An 18,314-nucleotide genomic window follows, 5' to 3' on the forward strand; every position below is an offset into this window, starting at 1 on the left:
ATAATAATGTTTTATTTTCGCTGGCAGAGTTAAGGCCATAAGGCCTTCTCTTCCACTCAACCAGCCTTAATCAATACAATACATATTTAAATTACAAACTACACTTAAAAGGTTCTCCAGCAATATTCTTCAATTTTAACGACTAGTAGACTACATATTTATTTAAATTTAGATAAACCTTTAAGGTAAAGTAGTAACTTAATTTATGAGCTAATTTAATTCAATCAATTATAATTAATTTAATATTTGGGATAGCTAGTAAAATGATGAAAATTAATTTAATATATTAGGAAAAATTATATAAGGAAAATTATGATTATATATAGCTCAACTTAATATATTATAGATATACCATTATCGGAAAATATGAAAACAAAAATATACAATAAGTTAAATATCACTAGAACATTTAAAAAAAATGTGAATACGTGGAAACATGCAGTGCAACACTTGTCATAATAGTAATAGTAATAGTAATAATTTTTCATTTGTGCATTTTTGCGATAATTATTTATTTTGTAGCCCAAACCCTGGTTGAAAATAATAATAGTTGATAGGAGTCGCAAATTAAAGTAAAATAGGGGAAGTCATGCGGCTCACAGTTTGAAAAACATCGCGGAAATTTATGGTACAATTTGTGCGCACAAGGGGAAAGGAAGCAAGGACGCGCTATGTGCGTGTGCATAAAGAAGTAAGAAATAATTACATATTCACTATTGTCATACATGAGTAGTCTCATCGGAGGTTGGTAGCCTTGCGAGAGTAATTAAGTGGTGGACAATTCCCTCCCTCCTCTCCTCCCCTCGCACACGAGTGAATGAGTGGGGCGAATACCCCACGGCAGTGGATCTAGAGTCCCCTCAACAGTCCGAAGCTGTGTGAAGCCGAGTTGAAACAGGTAGAGGGACTTCGTCGGTGGTCAGCACATTCCAGGATGAGACGCTAGCGAGAACCAACTTCGTCTTATCCTTGTGAGTGACTTTTTTACCTGCTCGACCAGTTTTGTGGTTGAATTTTGTGGCAGAATAGTTGGTGAAAGAGTGTGGCCAGGATATCTGAAGGACTTTTGCTACGTCTGCCTGCAAAGGAACTGTTTTGTTAGTTGTAGCGTAGAATCGAACCGGGTACTTGAATTATTTGTGTGCGAGAGGCTCGTATTGTGAATATGAACTGGGTCATCTATTCCGATCGACAGTGCGATTCTTTGTCTGGGGAAATGACGACAGAGTAGTGTGAAGTGATTATCAACCCAGCATCCGGGCCTGTGGAGGCTGTATGGGATTTCCTTACCCTGTTCAGTGGCGGCTCTAACATATAATTTCGCCCTCGCTGTAACCAAGGTCAGTCTGATTATTTTTATTGTTCTTTGCACGAAATGTTTTATTCTGATGTAAAAGGAAGTCATTTCAAGACGATTTTAATATTCATTGCTAGTAAACTTGAGAAATAATTTGTTATTTGTGCGATTCGGTATTTACCATTTACATTTTTAGATCTATATACGTATAGCTGTTATTCTATATGTGAGGTTGCCTGTGAAACCCCACCTTAAGGGGAGAGGATGGTATTTTTGATGAAAAATGACTAAATTTTCAAAAAAAAAAAATTCTTTAAAATACTCTGTGATATGTATGGATCGCCATTTATAAACTTCCTGCGTTATGGATTTTTAAATCACTCGCCCACTTTTACTGTTGTTTCCGGTAAATTAAATTTTCAATTTTTTTTTCTTTAAAATACCCTTTGATATGTGTGGAATGCATTGCATAACATTTTGTGGATATTTGTGCCCTTATCGGATGTTGAGACGTCACTTTTAAATTTCCTGCGCTATGGATTTTTAAATCACACGCCCGCTTTTTTCGGTTTCCAGTAACTTAATTTTTTTTTGTCACATTGCCAGACAAAATGGATATAATTTCTGAACTATTAAAGATACATGCACGGAATTTAGAACATACATTCTTTAGGCTATAAGGAAACTTTTCTCTGTAACAGGATTTTGTTAATTGATTTCATTTTAAAAATACGTCCGTTTGTTTCCAAGAAAGGAAATCAGAAAATTGTTACTAAATTTTAATTATTTCACAAACGTAGGGATTAATATCAAAATTCTGTTACAGACAGTTTGTAGCACATACATTTGCAAATACATTTCAAAAACTGTTTGAATCTATCTTTAAAAACGGTTTAGATAAATCGGTTTTAGTACAATCGTGCATTGGGTATATTTTTTTCAAATTTGGGCCCCAAAATAATTTTTTTTTTTTTTCAAAATATTTGTATTTGGTTGAGTTGCCACAGCTATGAGTTCTATATATACAAAAAATTAATAATTTACACCAAATAGGAAAAAAGTTAAAAAAAATACCATCCTCTCCCTTTAAGTCGGCAAATATCAATTTTGTTTTTACTGTATTGGAAAGAGGAGAAAATGCTGAACATTTTAAACAAAAATTATATTTTTACGATAAAAATTGCATTTTTAATTGAATTCTGAAAACTTTTCTTAAAAATGGACATTTTTTAGTAAATTGCATTTAAAGTTGAACTGAAAAAATTGGACGCTAATATAACATATTTCGACATATTTGGCATCCTTGGAGATGTACTTTATATGTAGTTCATGAAGTAATCTAACAGATCTCGAAATCGTTTTTCTTGACCTGATTCGCTTTATTTTGCTCTACTGAAAAATTATGTCTGGCGACTTAAGGTGGGATTTTCCAGGCAGCCTCACATAATAATAATAATAATAATAATAATAATAATAATAATAATAATAATAATAATAATAATAATAATACTAAACTGCCTCCCATTGAGAGTAGCCCTGCGGACTCAGTATATCCTCAAAAAATTATTATACATATGTAAACATAGATATTAAATTTTTAAAAAGGGAAACAAAGAAAAGGGCGTGAAAAGTTACAATTGCTATTATTGTGGCACCATGTGATTAATTAGGATTTGGCAGGATTTTTTTAACACAATTATCACAATGTCATCCCTCAGAGATGTTGGCAGAGCAAACTGCCGTCGAAATTCTTCGAAAAAAGCTGGTATAGTCCCTCGAGAACCTATGAGCAAGCCGAATACCTCAACGTGAATTAAGGCATATTTCAGCTTGAAATAGTTGACTGTAGGCTCATAGATCGACTTCTTCTCAAGGTGGACCTCGGCTGACTGATGACATTCTACTTCAGAACGTATCGTGGGGTCCACAATGATGCCCTGTTTAGTGTCATATTATGTTAGGCTTTGTTATAACTTAAGTAATGTGTATTTGTTGTATTACTATGGAAACGTAAAAAAAAAAAAAAAAAAAAGAATCGAATGTATTAAAAATAGAACGAACATCGCTATACGTTAAATTATTGCAAGGTATTATACATTGATGATTTTAGCTAATGTAATTCATAATTATTTTATGTTTAATGTGTCTCAAATTGATAGAAATGTCTGCATATGGAGAAAATTGCACTGGGAGCATGATTAATGGGTGGTATGGTTGCGGAATCAGAGAAGTTGTAAGATTTCAGTATATCAGCTTAAATTATGAAAGTAAAAAGATGACAGGGATTCCTAGAATGCCTTTAATAGGGATATCTTATGCGAAGTTTTACCGCTAGATGGCAAGAGCGTTCCATGCGGCGCAACATGTTGTAGGCTATATTATGTCATATGCTACAGTTGATTACGTTTTCCCGCTTGTTGGTTTCCTGTGCGTGTCAAAATTATATTTACTGTACATTATTTTGTATAACCTAGTATAATTTAACATAATTCAATATTTTCTTACCTCATAATTTAGTTCAATTTACAATAAATAATAACGTAACCTGTATAATATTGAGCGATTCCCCGAGATGGATAGGGAAATCTGCAGTATGCAGAATATAGACACGAGTAAATTGAATGTTCATGAAACTAAACGAGAACTTTGAAAACGAGGTGCGCGAATAAAAAAGAGGAACTATGTCGAAGGTGAATATTGACCTCTTTATTCATTAGTATTTAAGAACCGTACGCTAAAAGCAGGATATGCAGGTACCAATGTGTTTTTTTCTATAGGGAAGAGACTATCGAGATTGAATTCCTTGTATTTTTTTTTTGTAGTTGCAGAAAGATCAAATGCAATTTTTAATAGGATGATATAATATGATCGCAGTAGTATCACGATTAGTCGTGTGTTTTGTAGGTTAAGGACATACAGTTTTGAATATTATGTAGAATGATTTTGAAAATTTGAAGTTAAAACATGGTTTTAATAATTAGGGTACATAATTCACGAAATGGATTTCACTACGGATCGTCCTGGATAATAAACATCCCAGTTTATCGAGAGTTTACTGCAGGCGTAAACTTCGGAGACTCCTACAACTACTGCATATAATCTAAGCTAACATAGCTCGCTGTCGAGGTTGCATATGTTTTTATTAATTTTTCTTTTTCCTCTTCCAAAATGAAACTGTAGTCAACAATTCCTTACTTGAAGTAGTTACTTTTATTTAATAGCTAGCACTTTCGAGGCGCAATATAATTACTTATATTTTTAAGGTTTAAAGCATATAATTATTCAGAATATTTCGGAACCTGATTGAAGACAAAAAGCTTTACCTGGTTTATAGGAACATAACAAAAATTTGCCATTTTTAGTAGTATTTAATATACTAATACACTACGTATATCCTCAATGTTTATATACCGAAAAACAAATGCACACGCAAAACGCATCCCTCAAAGTACACGTGCGCTATCTGTTGGTGCTAGTTCAGGATATCCCTATTGCATGAAACTTTATTTAAATGGTTAGTGGTTGTGTGATTGCAAATAATAGTACCTAGGTATTGGTTCATGAAAATCATTTAAGTAGCTTATAATTAACCCTTAAATTGGCAAAACTCCATTTCTCACACTAGTTTATTAAACCGTGTCGGACTGTAAAGAAAACAACTATCGCAATGTCCATATTTTACATTATGTCGTACAATATTATAGTATTATGAAATTTTAATTTTCCTACCATGTTTTTTCTATTGTACTATTAAAATTATAGCATATAGCCTATTAACCTGTTGTATCCCTTAGGACACTTCGCGAATTTAAGGGTTAAACAAAGAATTTAAACTTTTAATGAATGAGTGAAAGAAAATAAATGCAGCATAACATGCTGTTGAAGCCACTTATATCGAGAGTGTCTAGATAAAGGGCTTAACCTTTATTTTTTAAATGTGACTCTTTTTTTTGCTGTAGACTAATTAGTTAAAATTTAATTACAAAATTTGAAGATATGTTTTTTGACAATTATGTTTACATTCTTTCATATAAAGTAACTAATAATAATGTGCTAAAATTTAACTATTAGCTGTTTCTGAAACATTGTTGTTTTGTGGGATAAGTCCTTTTGCCTGAACATCGTCGATATTATAATATCTTGAATGTAAAAAATATACGACGCTATTCAAACTTCATTTATTTTTCCAATATATTTGTTTATATGTTGCGGGTTGCTAAGGAACGAGATGCTTGTAGTCGGAGTATTAGCCTATTGAAATTGTAACGGGCAATTTTTCTCGGAAATTGTTGTAAATAATTACCATTTTCTCAAATAGGTGCCCATTTAAAACGGTTCACGTTGAAAGTAATTTAGGAATTTTCAAATATTGCACGCAATCAGTAGACATCCGAAACTTTTCAGACGCCAGAAATACGACTACTCAATTACTATCAGAAAGATGTGCGTATAGAAATTGGAACTCGCTACCCAGTGATGTAAGGGGTTCTTGGACAATAACCTCTTTTAGGTCAAAATTACATACATTCTTACTTAACAAATTAATTGCTGATTAATATTTATTACATATAATGAAATTAACATCTGTCCATTCTTATTATTATCATTAATTTCTCTAAATAGATTTACAAAACCTCTAATGACAATTACATTAATATTCTCATTATAGAAATATATTTTAGATTTATATATATTTTTTTTTCTCCCTGTAACATAGGTCTAGTATGCTTATATTAAATTAATTTTCATCATTTTACTATCTTAAATCTCAAATTAATTATAATTGATTGAATTAAATTAGCTCATAAATTAAGTTACTACTTTACCTTATAGATTTATCTAAATTTAAATAAATATGTAGTCTACTTGACCTTAAAACTTAACTGAAGAATATTGCTGGAGAACCTTTTAAGTGTAGTGTAAATATTCCTAATTTAAATATGTATTGTATTGATTAAGGCTGGTTGAGTGGAAGAGAAGGCCTTATGGCCTTAACTCTGCCAGCGAAAATAAAACATTATTATTATTATTATTATTATTATTATTATTATTATTATTATTATTATTATTATTATTATTATTATAGGCCTATATAGTTTGCCAAAAGTAACGTACGGTCTATAATTTCAGTTAAAATTAAATGAGGATATTTTAGAGAGAAAAGCTCTGACACGTCAAGTCTTTTATTTAGAAAGGAATATTTAAATTATTACAGAAACGAACTATTTTTGTGACTGTTATGCAAATTTTACGGCATCGAAAACTTTTTTAAATAACATCCTATAGTCATTTAATATCATCTTAAATGTTAAATGTTATGTTTTATTTAACGACGCTCGCAACTGCAGAGGTTATATCAGCGTCGCCGGATGTGCCGGAATTTTGTCCCGCAGGAGTTCTTTTACATGCCAGTAAATCTACTGACATGAGCCTGTCGCATTTAAGCACACTTAAATGCCATCGACCTGGCCCGGGATCGAACCCGCAACCTTGGGGATAGAAGGCCATCGCTAAACCAACTCGCCAACCAGGTCGACAATATCATCTTAAAGGGCATATTTTTTTATACCGCTATGCAATACTTCATTTGTTTCATACACAAGCACTATGGTTATGGTTACCATGGTAACAATTAAATTTTTGATACATTTTATTAGCCCTTGTGTTGTGAAAGCTGTTTTGTTGATGTAATGCACAAAAAACAAGATGTTGTTAACAAAAAGTGAGGGAATTGATATCCTGATGATGAGACGTGTAGGATTGAGTGACAGAAGACGTACACAAGAGTATTACTCACCGCACACTTTTTAACGAAACTCTTCCAAATGGGCCACCTCTTGCCCAGTCAACTATAAGTAAAATAGAAGCGAAATTCAGAGAATATGGACATGTTAGAGACATAAAATGACCGGGTAGGCAATCCACAACAACGATTCGATATTTTGCTAATGGTCAAAGAGAAACACAAAAAAGTACAAAAAAGGAGTATATTCAAATGTCAGTGCCAATTATGAACGAATTTTTTTCATTTCTTGTATTTATTAATTTCAAAGAACAATCATTAACATGACTGTTAACTCTTCAATGTCCTATATTCCAGCAATATTAGACTACGAGTGTTATGATACATAGTATTATGGTTCAGAGCACATAGAATAAATTATATTCGTTTAAAATAGGCTATAACAAATACAGCATATTTCTCTTCAACCGCTTAATTTTTAGTATGGCTGTGCTTTTCTACTTCTGCTACCATCTACATCACGACAATCAAGAAAGTTACCGATTTCACTGATCTTTTTTTTTTTCTTTCGCCGTACAGAGGATAAGATGACATTGAGATACAACCCTGGAATTAAAAAAAAAACGCGAAATTAGGAGGGAAAGAGAAAAATTCGGTATAAAGTAAGCTATTTTCAAGGCGTTGCTTCAAAAGAGTGTACATATGAAACATACGTTATACTATTATTGTTATTATTATTATTATTATTATTATTATTATTATTATTATTATTATTATTATTATTATTATTATTATTATTGCACACGCAAGTTATCTTGGTAACTACAAGAGTGACGCGAGGCGGGAAAAGAGGTCAATGCTACTGGAAGCGTGTGCATCCCTCGCTCTTTTTCCCCGTAGGGAAGGGAGGATTTTTACTATACAGGGGCGAAGGTGGAATCGACAGCAAAAGAAACAATCATTCACATCTTACCTAACAACAGACGCAGTCTACCTGAAAGGGAACACAGAAAAATGGGGTCAATTAAATAAACAGAGCTTTCTTTCGTTTATATTTTGTTTTAAATGTTACAAAATATTAATTCATTTCATTCATTTAGTGTTCTCCCCAAGGGCAGGTATTTCACTGCAAATCCATTAATTGAAAAACATTAATATTGTTATACAGGGTGATTCAGGATCTCTGCAACACTCTGGAGATCGATATATCTCGCAACGAGAATCATTTTTTGTAAAACAGTCCATGTTCTCCGATGCCTCGTGTAGGAGCTACGCGACATCAAAAAATTATTGTTACTTACGAATGGCTTTTAAGGAACCCGCAAGTTCGTTGCCGCCCTCTCATAAGCCCGCCATCGGTCCCTATCTTGAGCAAGATTAATCCAGTCTCTATCATCATATCCCGCCTCCCTCAAATCCATTTTAATATTATCCTCCCATCTGCGTCTTGGTCTCGCCATTATTATTATTATTATTATTATTATTATTATTATTATTATTATTATTACTGTTTGCTTACAAATGGCTTTAAGGGAACCCGGAGGTTCATTGTCGCCCTCTCATAAGCCCGCCATCGGTTCCTATCCTGAGCAAGATTAATCCACTCTCTATCATCATATCCCACCTCCCTCAAATACATTTTAATATTATCCTCCCATCTACGTCTTGGCCTCGCCATTATTATTATTATTATTATTATTATTATTATTATTATTATTATTATTATTATTATTATTATTATTAGGCGGTCAGAGCGTGGTGCCGACCACACCACCTCATTCTAGTGCTGAGGTCATGGAAAGCATGGGGCTCTACCTCCATGCCCCCCAAGTGCCTTCATGGCATGTTACGGGGATACCTTTACCTTTTGCCTTTTTTATTATTATTACTACTACTACTTGCTTACTTACAAATGGCTTTTAGAGAACCCAGAGGTTCATTGCCGCCCTCACATAAGCCCATCATCAGTCCCTATTCTGGGCAAGATTAATCCAGTCCCCGCCATTATATACCATCTCCCTCAAATGTGTTTTAATACTGTATTATCCTCCCATCTATGCCTTGACCTCCCCAAAGGTCTTTTTCCCTCGGTTTCTTGATTTGCCCATACGTGCTACATGCCTTGCCCATCTCAAACGTCTGGATTTAATGTTCCTAATTATGTCAGGTGAAGAATATAATGCGTGCAGTTCTGCGTTGTTTAATTTTCTCCTTTCTCCTGCAACTTCATCCCTTTTAGCCCCAAATATTTTCCGAAGCAACTTATTCTCAAACATCCTGAACCTCGGCCCCTCTCTCAAAGTGAGAGTATTATTATTATTATTATTATTATTATTATTATTATTATTATTATTATTATTATTATTATTATTATTATTATTATGCCTCTAGCTATTGCCATTACTATTATTATTGTTATTATTATTATTATTATTATTATTATTATTATTATTATTATTATTATTATTATTATTACTTGCTTACTTACAAATGCCTTTAGAGAACCCAGAGGTTCATTGCCGCCCTCAAATAAGCCCATCATCGGTCCCTATTCTGAGCAAGATTAATCCATTCTCTGTCATCATATCCCACCTCCCTCAAATCCATTTTAATATTATCTTCCCATCTATGCCTTGACCTCCTCAAAGGTCTTTACCCTCGGTTTCTTGATTTGCCCATACGTGCTACATGCCCTGCCCATCTCAAACGTCTGGATTTAATGTTCCTAATTATGTCAGGTGAAGAATACAATGCGTGCAGTTCTGCGTTGTTTAATTTTCTCCTTTCTCCTGCAACTTCATCCCTCTTAGCCCCAAATATTTTCCGAAGCAACTTATTCTCAAACACTCTTAACCTCGGCCCCTCTCTCAAGGTGAGAGTATTATTATTATTTATTATTATTATTATTATTATTATTATTATTATTATTAAAGAGGATTGACTGTTATTCATAGCTTATTTCAGTCCATTAATTAGACGTACTCAAATCTTACAGCAAATTGTATTTATTTATCCTATTTCCAACGCCTTGATTCCTGTACAGACGTTACACACAGCCATTGGATTTCCTTAAATCCCATGTTTCCCTCCCCCCCCAAGTTACTAGGCAAAATGTATTAGGATTCGATCATTTACGTAGCATTGTTTCAGTTTATTGCAGTTAGTCAAATTTATTAAATCTCCACACTGGAGACAACTTGACCAGGTTTGAGGTTAACCACTTCCGCCTTAGATTTAAAAGGTTAAGAAAGCATTACCTCAGCACTGCGTCATTGTACCTTATTCAGTTGTATCGAGAGGATTTAACATGAAAATATCTTAGTGCAAATGACATCCAAAAGGGTTTCTTCATGATTCTGACGAACCGAAGAATAACGGGAAAGTGAGGTATTTGTTTAACGTCTATTTTAAACTACAGTAAAATTTCTGTTCAGAGAAATGAGATAATAAGACGGTAATAGAAGTATGGTGGAATGAAATGCATTGACAATAGAGTGACTAAAAGTGTGGTCTCCCTTAAGAGCATTTAGTAACTAAATCATTCGGAGAGTGCTGATTGCACGTGGCTGTCAGTTTGGGGATCATGCCAGTTGCGCGCAGAGGTTAGTTTTTGGGTTATTTCTGCATTTTCCTTCCCATTTTTCCAGAGACTTAAAATTTTCTTTAACAACTATACAGAATGTTAAAAAAAAAGTATTCAATATTTTAGGAGGTGATAGTATGCATCAAAACTAGGAAAAAATGTCTAATAAACATGGGTCCTACAACACATACTTTCTGAGTTCTGAATACTTGTTCATAGGAGGTGCTCAATGTGACGTCCATTCATGGCAATGCATTTCTCTGCCCTACAATACGGCAGACTACCAGAAAATCATACCGTAGTTGACACCCCTGGCATGGAATAATGATATGTCGCAAGGAATACTGAAAAAAAAAGTCTGGTTGCGGATATGAGCGGGGTTCAGCAGAGTTGGCGTTGTGAATTTTCGTAATCAGCATGTGTGGGCTGATGAAAATTCCCATGCACTTGAAGAAACAAGGCATCAACACCTATTCTCAATCAACGTTTAACTGTCTTATACAATGAGTAGCTCATTTATAAGCCGTGTGTAAATTCCTTACTAATAATAATCACTTCATACAGTACGTCGTGTAGCCTATAGCAGTATGTTACACAGCTACGTCATAGTTCCGTCATTACTTCGTTACGAAAGATAATAGAATATTTGAGGTCCACACCTGTGGAGTAACGGTTAGCGCGTCTGGCCGCGAAATCAGGTGGCCCGGGTTCGATTCCCGGTCGGGGCAAGTTACCTGGTTGAGGCTTTTCCGGGATTTTCTCTCAACCCAATATAAGCAAATGCTGAGTAACTGTCGGTGCTGGACAGACTCATTTCACTGGCATTATCACCTTCATTTCATTGAGACGCTAAAAATAACCTAAGAAGAATACTGTACCTCTGACCACGAACCGGATTGTACACCACGGCACAGGTAAACAAAACTCAAAGCACCACCTCACTCCATCTGTACTCCGTTGCACTGTAACTTCACTTCATTCTTAAGTTGTCTCGGATCCTAAGCCTGCTAATAAGTAAGCAGTATTTCCAATAGTAACTTGATATTTTCTTTAATTGATTAACGTAATTAAAGCCTAATTCATTTAGGCTCGTGTATATGAGAATATGGTGAAAGATATCATCACGTGAACAATTATTAGAGTAATATGGAATTCAATTTCTCTCAAATTAAACCTATACCTCTACTGGGTGTTCATTTCAAAGTGTGTCATGACGTCACTGTTGTTGGGTCACCGATTTGAAGCGAGTTTCAGTTTACATGTTAGAGAAGTTGCCTATTATTTAAGGCGTTCTTCAATCTGAACTTGAGAACGTGTACGGTATAACTTGAACGTCGTAGCAACAGATGGCGGTCTGTACGGTCTGTGTGCTACCATAACCTCTTTCGAACTGTGTTTTGCGCCGGCAAGTCGTACGCAGGGTATTTGTTATCATCGGTTGCGTACGGTAACATTCCACAACACAAATCAAATGCTCCGTGTCCATGTTGACCGTCCAAGTTAATGTCAACAAATACGTAAGTAATCGTCTTAACCCTCTCCCCATATCCCGACAGTACGTACTTCCAAACAGTTCACATTCCTGCCACTACCGGCGTTACCGTACGTATCGGCACGTACTCTTCAGAATGAACGCCGTACTTGCTAGCCAACTTCTCTGCCTCTTAGATTATACACCTGAGCTGCGGAAGTGTAGGAAGATTGAATTCTCTAGGCTCATCGACTAGCCACATGACGGCATACAGCGAGCCATGACACACTTTGAACTGAACACCCAGTATAGCTACAGTAAACTTTTATGTTGCATGTCAGACTGCGTACTTGCTGGTCATTGCCTGTAACACAGCTTGCCTTCTTCCGAGCGACAGCATCAGGGCTTCCAAACTACTACTAATATTTCAAATACTATTTAACTGTCTAAGCGGGATGAAGTTACAGGAGAATGGAGAAAGTTACACAACACAGAACTGCACGCATTGTATTCTTCACCTGACATAATTACGAACATGAAATCCAGACGTTTGAGATGGGCAGGGCATGTAGCACGTATGGGCGTATCCAGAAATGCATATAGAGTGTTAGTTGGGAGGTCGGAGGGAAAAAGACCTTTAGGGAGGCCGAGACGTAGATGGGAAGATAATATTAAAATGGATTTGAGGGAGGTGGGATATGATGATAGAGAATGGATTAATTTTGCTCAGGATAGGGACCAATGGCGGGCTTATGTGAGGGCGGCAATGAACCTCCGGGTTCCTTAAAAGCCAGTAAGTAAGTAATTTAACTGTCTTATAGGTCGATTTCGAATTTATTTTTCGTAGAAAATTTGAATTTGAGAAATTTCGTAGAAACTTTTCAGTGTACAAAATGTGAAGGTCGTATCCAACCTTTCAGTGTTGAACGTTATTAACTATGCCAATTAGTCCATACCATGTTTGTAAGAATTCACCAACAGGGAATAAAAATTAAATTAAAATTAAATTATGATTTATTTAACGACGCTCGCAACTGCCGAGGTTATATCAGCGTCGCCGGAATTTTGTCCCGCAAGAATTTTTAAATCTACCTACATGAGCCTGTCGCATTTAAACACACCACTTAAATTCCATCGACCTGGGCCGGGATCGAACCCACAACCTCGAGCACAGAAGGCCAGCGCTATACTGACCACACTACCCAGATCGACAACAAGGGAATATGTAAGCATACTTCAGAAAGATGGCCTTGAGTTCGATGCTATGTACCTACACTACTTACACATATCGAGGCTTGTAACTACGAAACGAAATGTTTCCTATAGGTTGCTATAAGAAAATTATTCATGGTCTATTGTTCACCTATCAGCCCTGAAAATTTGTAACGAAGTAACATAATCACCCGGTATACACTTTTAGAAACAGTTCTAAAGAGAAGAGCATCAACTTCCTCTTTTGTCTGTTGACATTGTACTTAGGCCTTCTTCCTAATGTTCAAAATAAATAAAAATATATACTGTAACTATTAACTGATCCATTTTTCTATAATTATTTTGATCACATAAATAAATGAGACGAACTTACGCAAGACAGCAAAATCTAATATTCAGTCAAAAACAGTCTCCCCAACTTTTCCCCTCTCCTCTTCACTCGAGTTCATTATGAAACAGAGGCCTCTCAATGGTGTTACACTGAAAAAGAAGAGCATCACAGTGTCAACAACCGCCATTATACTAAACAAGTCTGTTTACACTGCGATGTGTGAAAAGTGGGCGGATTACGTTAAAGGGCTCCTTGTTTTCGACATCACAAAACTTTCTCTATTCCGCTTGTATGAGAAAGTGAAACAGCAATAAAATAATATCCACATCCATTAGCGTGTAATAAGGCACTTTGTTGGTTTCTGTGTTGAAGGAAGCTCAGAGATGATATTGTCATCAATATTAGTGCTGCCGTTCGCTACGAAACGCAATTGTTGAATGAGTGATGAGGAACGGGGAAGAGGTTCCATTCCCCCTCTGGTCGGGAATCGTAATGATATCTTCTATTTCCTCATGTGTGTTCATAAGAGCAACTACTGCCAATGCTAACAGAAACGGAGTTGAAATGCGAAATTTCCAACCTAAGAAGCGTGATATGCTAAAACCTGGATTTGGAAATGTTCATGAAAATGATACTTTTCTTCTTTTTTAATACAGTAGAACCTCTATTAACCGTGGTAATGAAGGGGGTGGAGTGAACGGTTAATCGAAAAAATCGGATAATCCGTACCATAAAACGTTTTCATAAACTAAGTACATAATATTTTCGTAATTTCCTCTATGGTCTTTTTTTAATACGCTAGGTATTGGATCAGAAGTTCAGTTATTTAAGTCTTTTTTTTTTTACAATTCAAGTTTGATTTTCCGATATGTTAGTTATTAAAACATTATTTATTGTACTTAAGTCTGGTTTTCAACGACAGGGTTTTTAATGACTAAGGAAACTCCTTATGACGACTGTCTGTGGAAACATAGGAATACTAGAGGTCTCATATTGTAGATTTACAAATTTTATACAGTTTATATTTTATTTTTCATTAACCTAAATCGCGTACAGTTGTATTTCATATCTCGTATTGTGATGTGAAATGAACCATATTTTCTCTTTTCCCAAACCACTCAATTACTTGCACTTTTTGCCGTAGTACAACATGTTTTCTTTTGGTGCTTGTAGAAGATATTTTGCATGGAAGTTAAACAGTACGGCCATAATGCGTAAGGGTAAAGATTTATAAAAAAACACTCTGTAGAAAAAATTCGTACTAAAATAATGTACAGTACTTCATTTTTTTTTTCTACGAGCGAGAAAGACAGTCGGATAATCCACCAATCGGGTTAATAGGGTGACGGATAATCGGGGTTTTACTGTATAGGTCTACCTATCACATGTAGGTCATGTCATAACGTGGCTAACAAATAGGAGCCACGTGATTATCTCGGTCTAGTCATGGCCATCTTGACAATCGCCTAATATAAATACATGTTCAAAGTTCTAAAAAACAAAGAAATTGCTATATTAAACTCACGATAAACGTACATTTGTAGACTATATAAACTTGTTCAATGTTATGACTAAGAATGTGACGTCCCGCCATAGCCTGTGTCATGGGCAATGATGTAGCGTGGTTTCCGAAGCAGGGGAAGCAACCAAGATTGTTAATAATAATTATTCTTAAATTCCTTCATAAGAATGTAATTTTGAATGAGTAAAAGTAATACTCCGTATTTGCATTACTTTCAAGATATTACTATAGTCCCGTCGCTCTAATTTCCGGCAGCCAATCACATTGCAGGTCGGCTACATTTAAACGTGTGCGTCTTGTGATTCGCTGATGAAGATGTAAAGCAATTCCTAAGGCTGGATAAATACTTAAACTATAATCGCCCGCCATTTTGGCTCTTTCGTTGGCGTTCGCAGAAAGCACACGAGGACGTCATTTGCCTCTCAATTATTTGCTGAATTACAGTGCGTTTGATTTATTATCATAGGAGCTACGACATGATAATGTTTAACGGTGTAGCAAATAGATCCCTCGTGTGGTAGCTTGGCAACGAAAGAACAAAAATGGCGAACGATACGATCTACCTAGACTTTATAGAGCCTTGACTTCCTCATTCTAGTGCCGAGGTCATGGAAAGCATGGGGCTCTACCTCCATGCCCCCCAAGTGCCTTCATGGCATGTTACGGGGATACCTTTACCTTTGACTTCCTAAGACGTAAGCAAAGAGGAGGAGTCACACCGAGAATAACAGCGTCGCGACTATAATGACTTGAACAGCCATGTTTCTACACAATTACGAGAATTCTGTGAATCCCCAGTCTTACATTTTAATTCAAAGATTGCAGTCCTCGTCTGAGATACCTAATAATGTAACTTCAAACTTATATAATTAAATGTAGGTAAATTTTAGGTGTGTAAATTTTAATTCTAACACTGCTATCCCATTCTAAGGTACACTGACGTTGAAAGATATCTGACCTACGATTTTATGATCCTGTAAACAAACTTTCAACTCTGTTGAAGTTGTGCAGCATTATAACTTAATTCCGGTAATTCACAACAATGAAAACTCTCCCTGTAGGTATTGCACCTGTACTCCTGAAGGTTCTTTTCACTACCAAAAGCATAGGGGAGGAGCGTCTTAATGGACTGGCTCTCATGCACATATATGAAAATGTTTCTGTGAATGAAACAGAGGTGCTCGAGGAGTTTTCTAATTTTGACAAGTGCAGTAACTGTATAACATTATAAACGTGTTTCATGTGTTATTTTTTGTACGACAGCATTATAAAACAATAATAAAGAAACAACATTAAATTTGTAATGATGGGTAGTTTTATATCATAGTCTGAAAGAAAGGGGGTTGCTATGACAACAATGATGTATTAAATGGGCTTATTATTTAACGGCAAATCGTTTCATTATTAACATTTTGCATAAGTAAGTTATACCATCATAATATTATGTATAGTCCCGTCGCTCTAATTTCCGGCAGCCAATCGTTTTGCAGGTCGGCTACATTTAAACGTGTGCGTCTTGTGATTCGCTTATGAAGACGTTATTCATTTCTAAAGGCTCGATAAATGCTTAATATAATCGCCTGCCATTTTGGCTCTTTCGTTGGCGTTCGCAAAAAACACACGAAGACGTTATTAGCTTCTCAATTATTTGCTGAATTACAGTGCGTTTGATTTATTATCATAGGAGCTACGACATGATAATGTTTAACGGTGTGCCAAATAGATTCCTCGTATGGTAGCTCGGCAACGAAAGAACAAAAATGGCAAACGATACTACCTTCACTTCCTAAGACGTAAGCAATGAAGAGGAGTCACGCCGGGAATAACAGCGTCGCGACTATAGAAGTCACGACGTTTTAGTTGGCATGGGAATATTTTTACGAACTAGTACAATAATGTGGCATATTATGCACGATTTTCACTAACGATAAAGTCTATTTATAATGCTAGCGTACAAAAAAAAATATTAATACACAAATGGAGCAATGCTAGGAGTATAAACACAGAAATACTTAATGTAATATAATCTATTTCTGAAGTATTGTACTTAACTCTGGTACTAATTTCCAAGTGAATCATATTCTTTATAGTGACATCATTATAATTTCCAACAACTCATTGGCGTCATACTGATGTGTGAATCGTTTCGACTATCGATTACATTGTTCATGTCTCGAGACTAAACTTTATGTAGTGACTAGAGCCCGGATGTTTATGCATTTATAACAGTTAAAATAGGCAGGCAAAAAGGCAATGAAACGTAACAAAAAAGCACAATAATCTTTGAAAAAGGGATTATAAATTTTAAAAAGGCATAATATATTTTAGCAATAAATTTAAATTATATCAACATAACTCACATATTTACTTCGTAGGTGGCACATGTTGCCTTATAATATATATGTATATATATATATATATATATATATATATATATATATATATATTCGTGATTAACTGTATTTTCATAAACCTTGCATAACAAAACCATTCCATCGGTTGAAAACACATGGGCACCAAATTCACTAACATAAGCATGAAGTTTACTTTTCAATGGTTTACTGAATTTAGGCATTCCAGCTAACCGATCTTATACCTCCTGTCACCCGACAATAACTGACTGTTCCTCACTATAAATTTCTTTCTGCTACAATAATAAACACGTGTAGCACAAAATTGTAACAGTAAGATTTGAAAATATGAAAGCAAATAATTGAAAATGCTACGTGACAACTTCTAGGAGAACGAGCTTAACATTTTAAATTATAAAGCTGATTGTTGGTATCGTGAAGCCATGACAATATTATATTTGTAACTGTGGATTGTCGATCAATATTTATATTACATGAATAGTATTAAAGCACGATTATTAGCAGATTAAGCACTGAAATAAATTACTTTTATTTACTATTGTTAGTAAAGTTAGTCATTGTTTCAAATATTTAAATTTCATACACATTACATTACAATTAATTAGAAAATTGCAAATAAACAAGAAATATTGCTTTAAAATTACAAAAAAAAGGCATTTATTATAGTCGCGACGCTGTTATTCCCGGCGTGACTCCTCCTCTTTGCTTACGTCTTAGGAAGTGAAGGTTCTATAAAGTCTAGGTAGGTAGTATCGTTCGCCATTTTTGTTCTTTCGTTGCCGA

General features: G+C 35.0%; 1 protein-coding gene across 3 annotated transcripts in view; it reads left to right on the top strand.

Annotated features, from left to right (window-relative positions):
* The window catches only part of cv (twisted gastrulation BMP signaling modulator crossveinless), a 56,569-nt gene that overhangs the window by 25,991 nt on the left and 12,264 nt on the right, over positions 1–18,314 (top strand). The window contains exon 1 of one of the 3 annotated variants that reach the window (XM_069842877.1): positions 816–1,340. The exons of 1 other annotated variant lie outside the window; for it this stretch is intronic. The gene's annotated coding sequence lies outside the window, so the exon portion shown is untranslated. Of the gene's footprint in view, positions 1–815; positions 1,341–18,314 lie in introns of those variants that run through there. One more of the 3 variants, XM_069842956.1, reaches the window with a different exon arrangement.

The sequence above is a fragment of the Periplaneta americana genome, chromosome 1 (assembly GCF_040183065.1).
Source record: "Periplaneta americana isolate PAMFEO1 chromosome 1, P.americana_PAMFEO1_priV1, whole genome shotgun sequence".
Lineage (NCBI taxonomy): Eukaryota > Metazoa > Arthropoda > Insecta > Blattodea > Blattidae > Periplaneta > Periplaneta americana.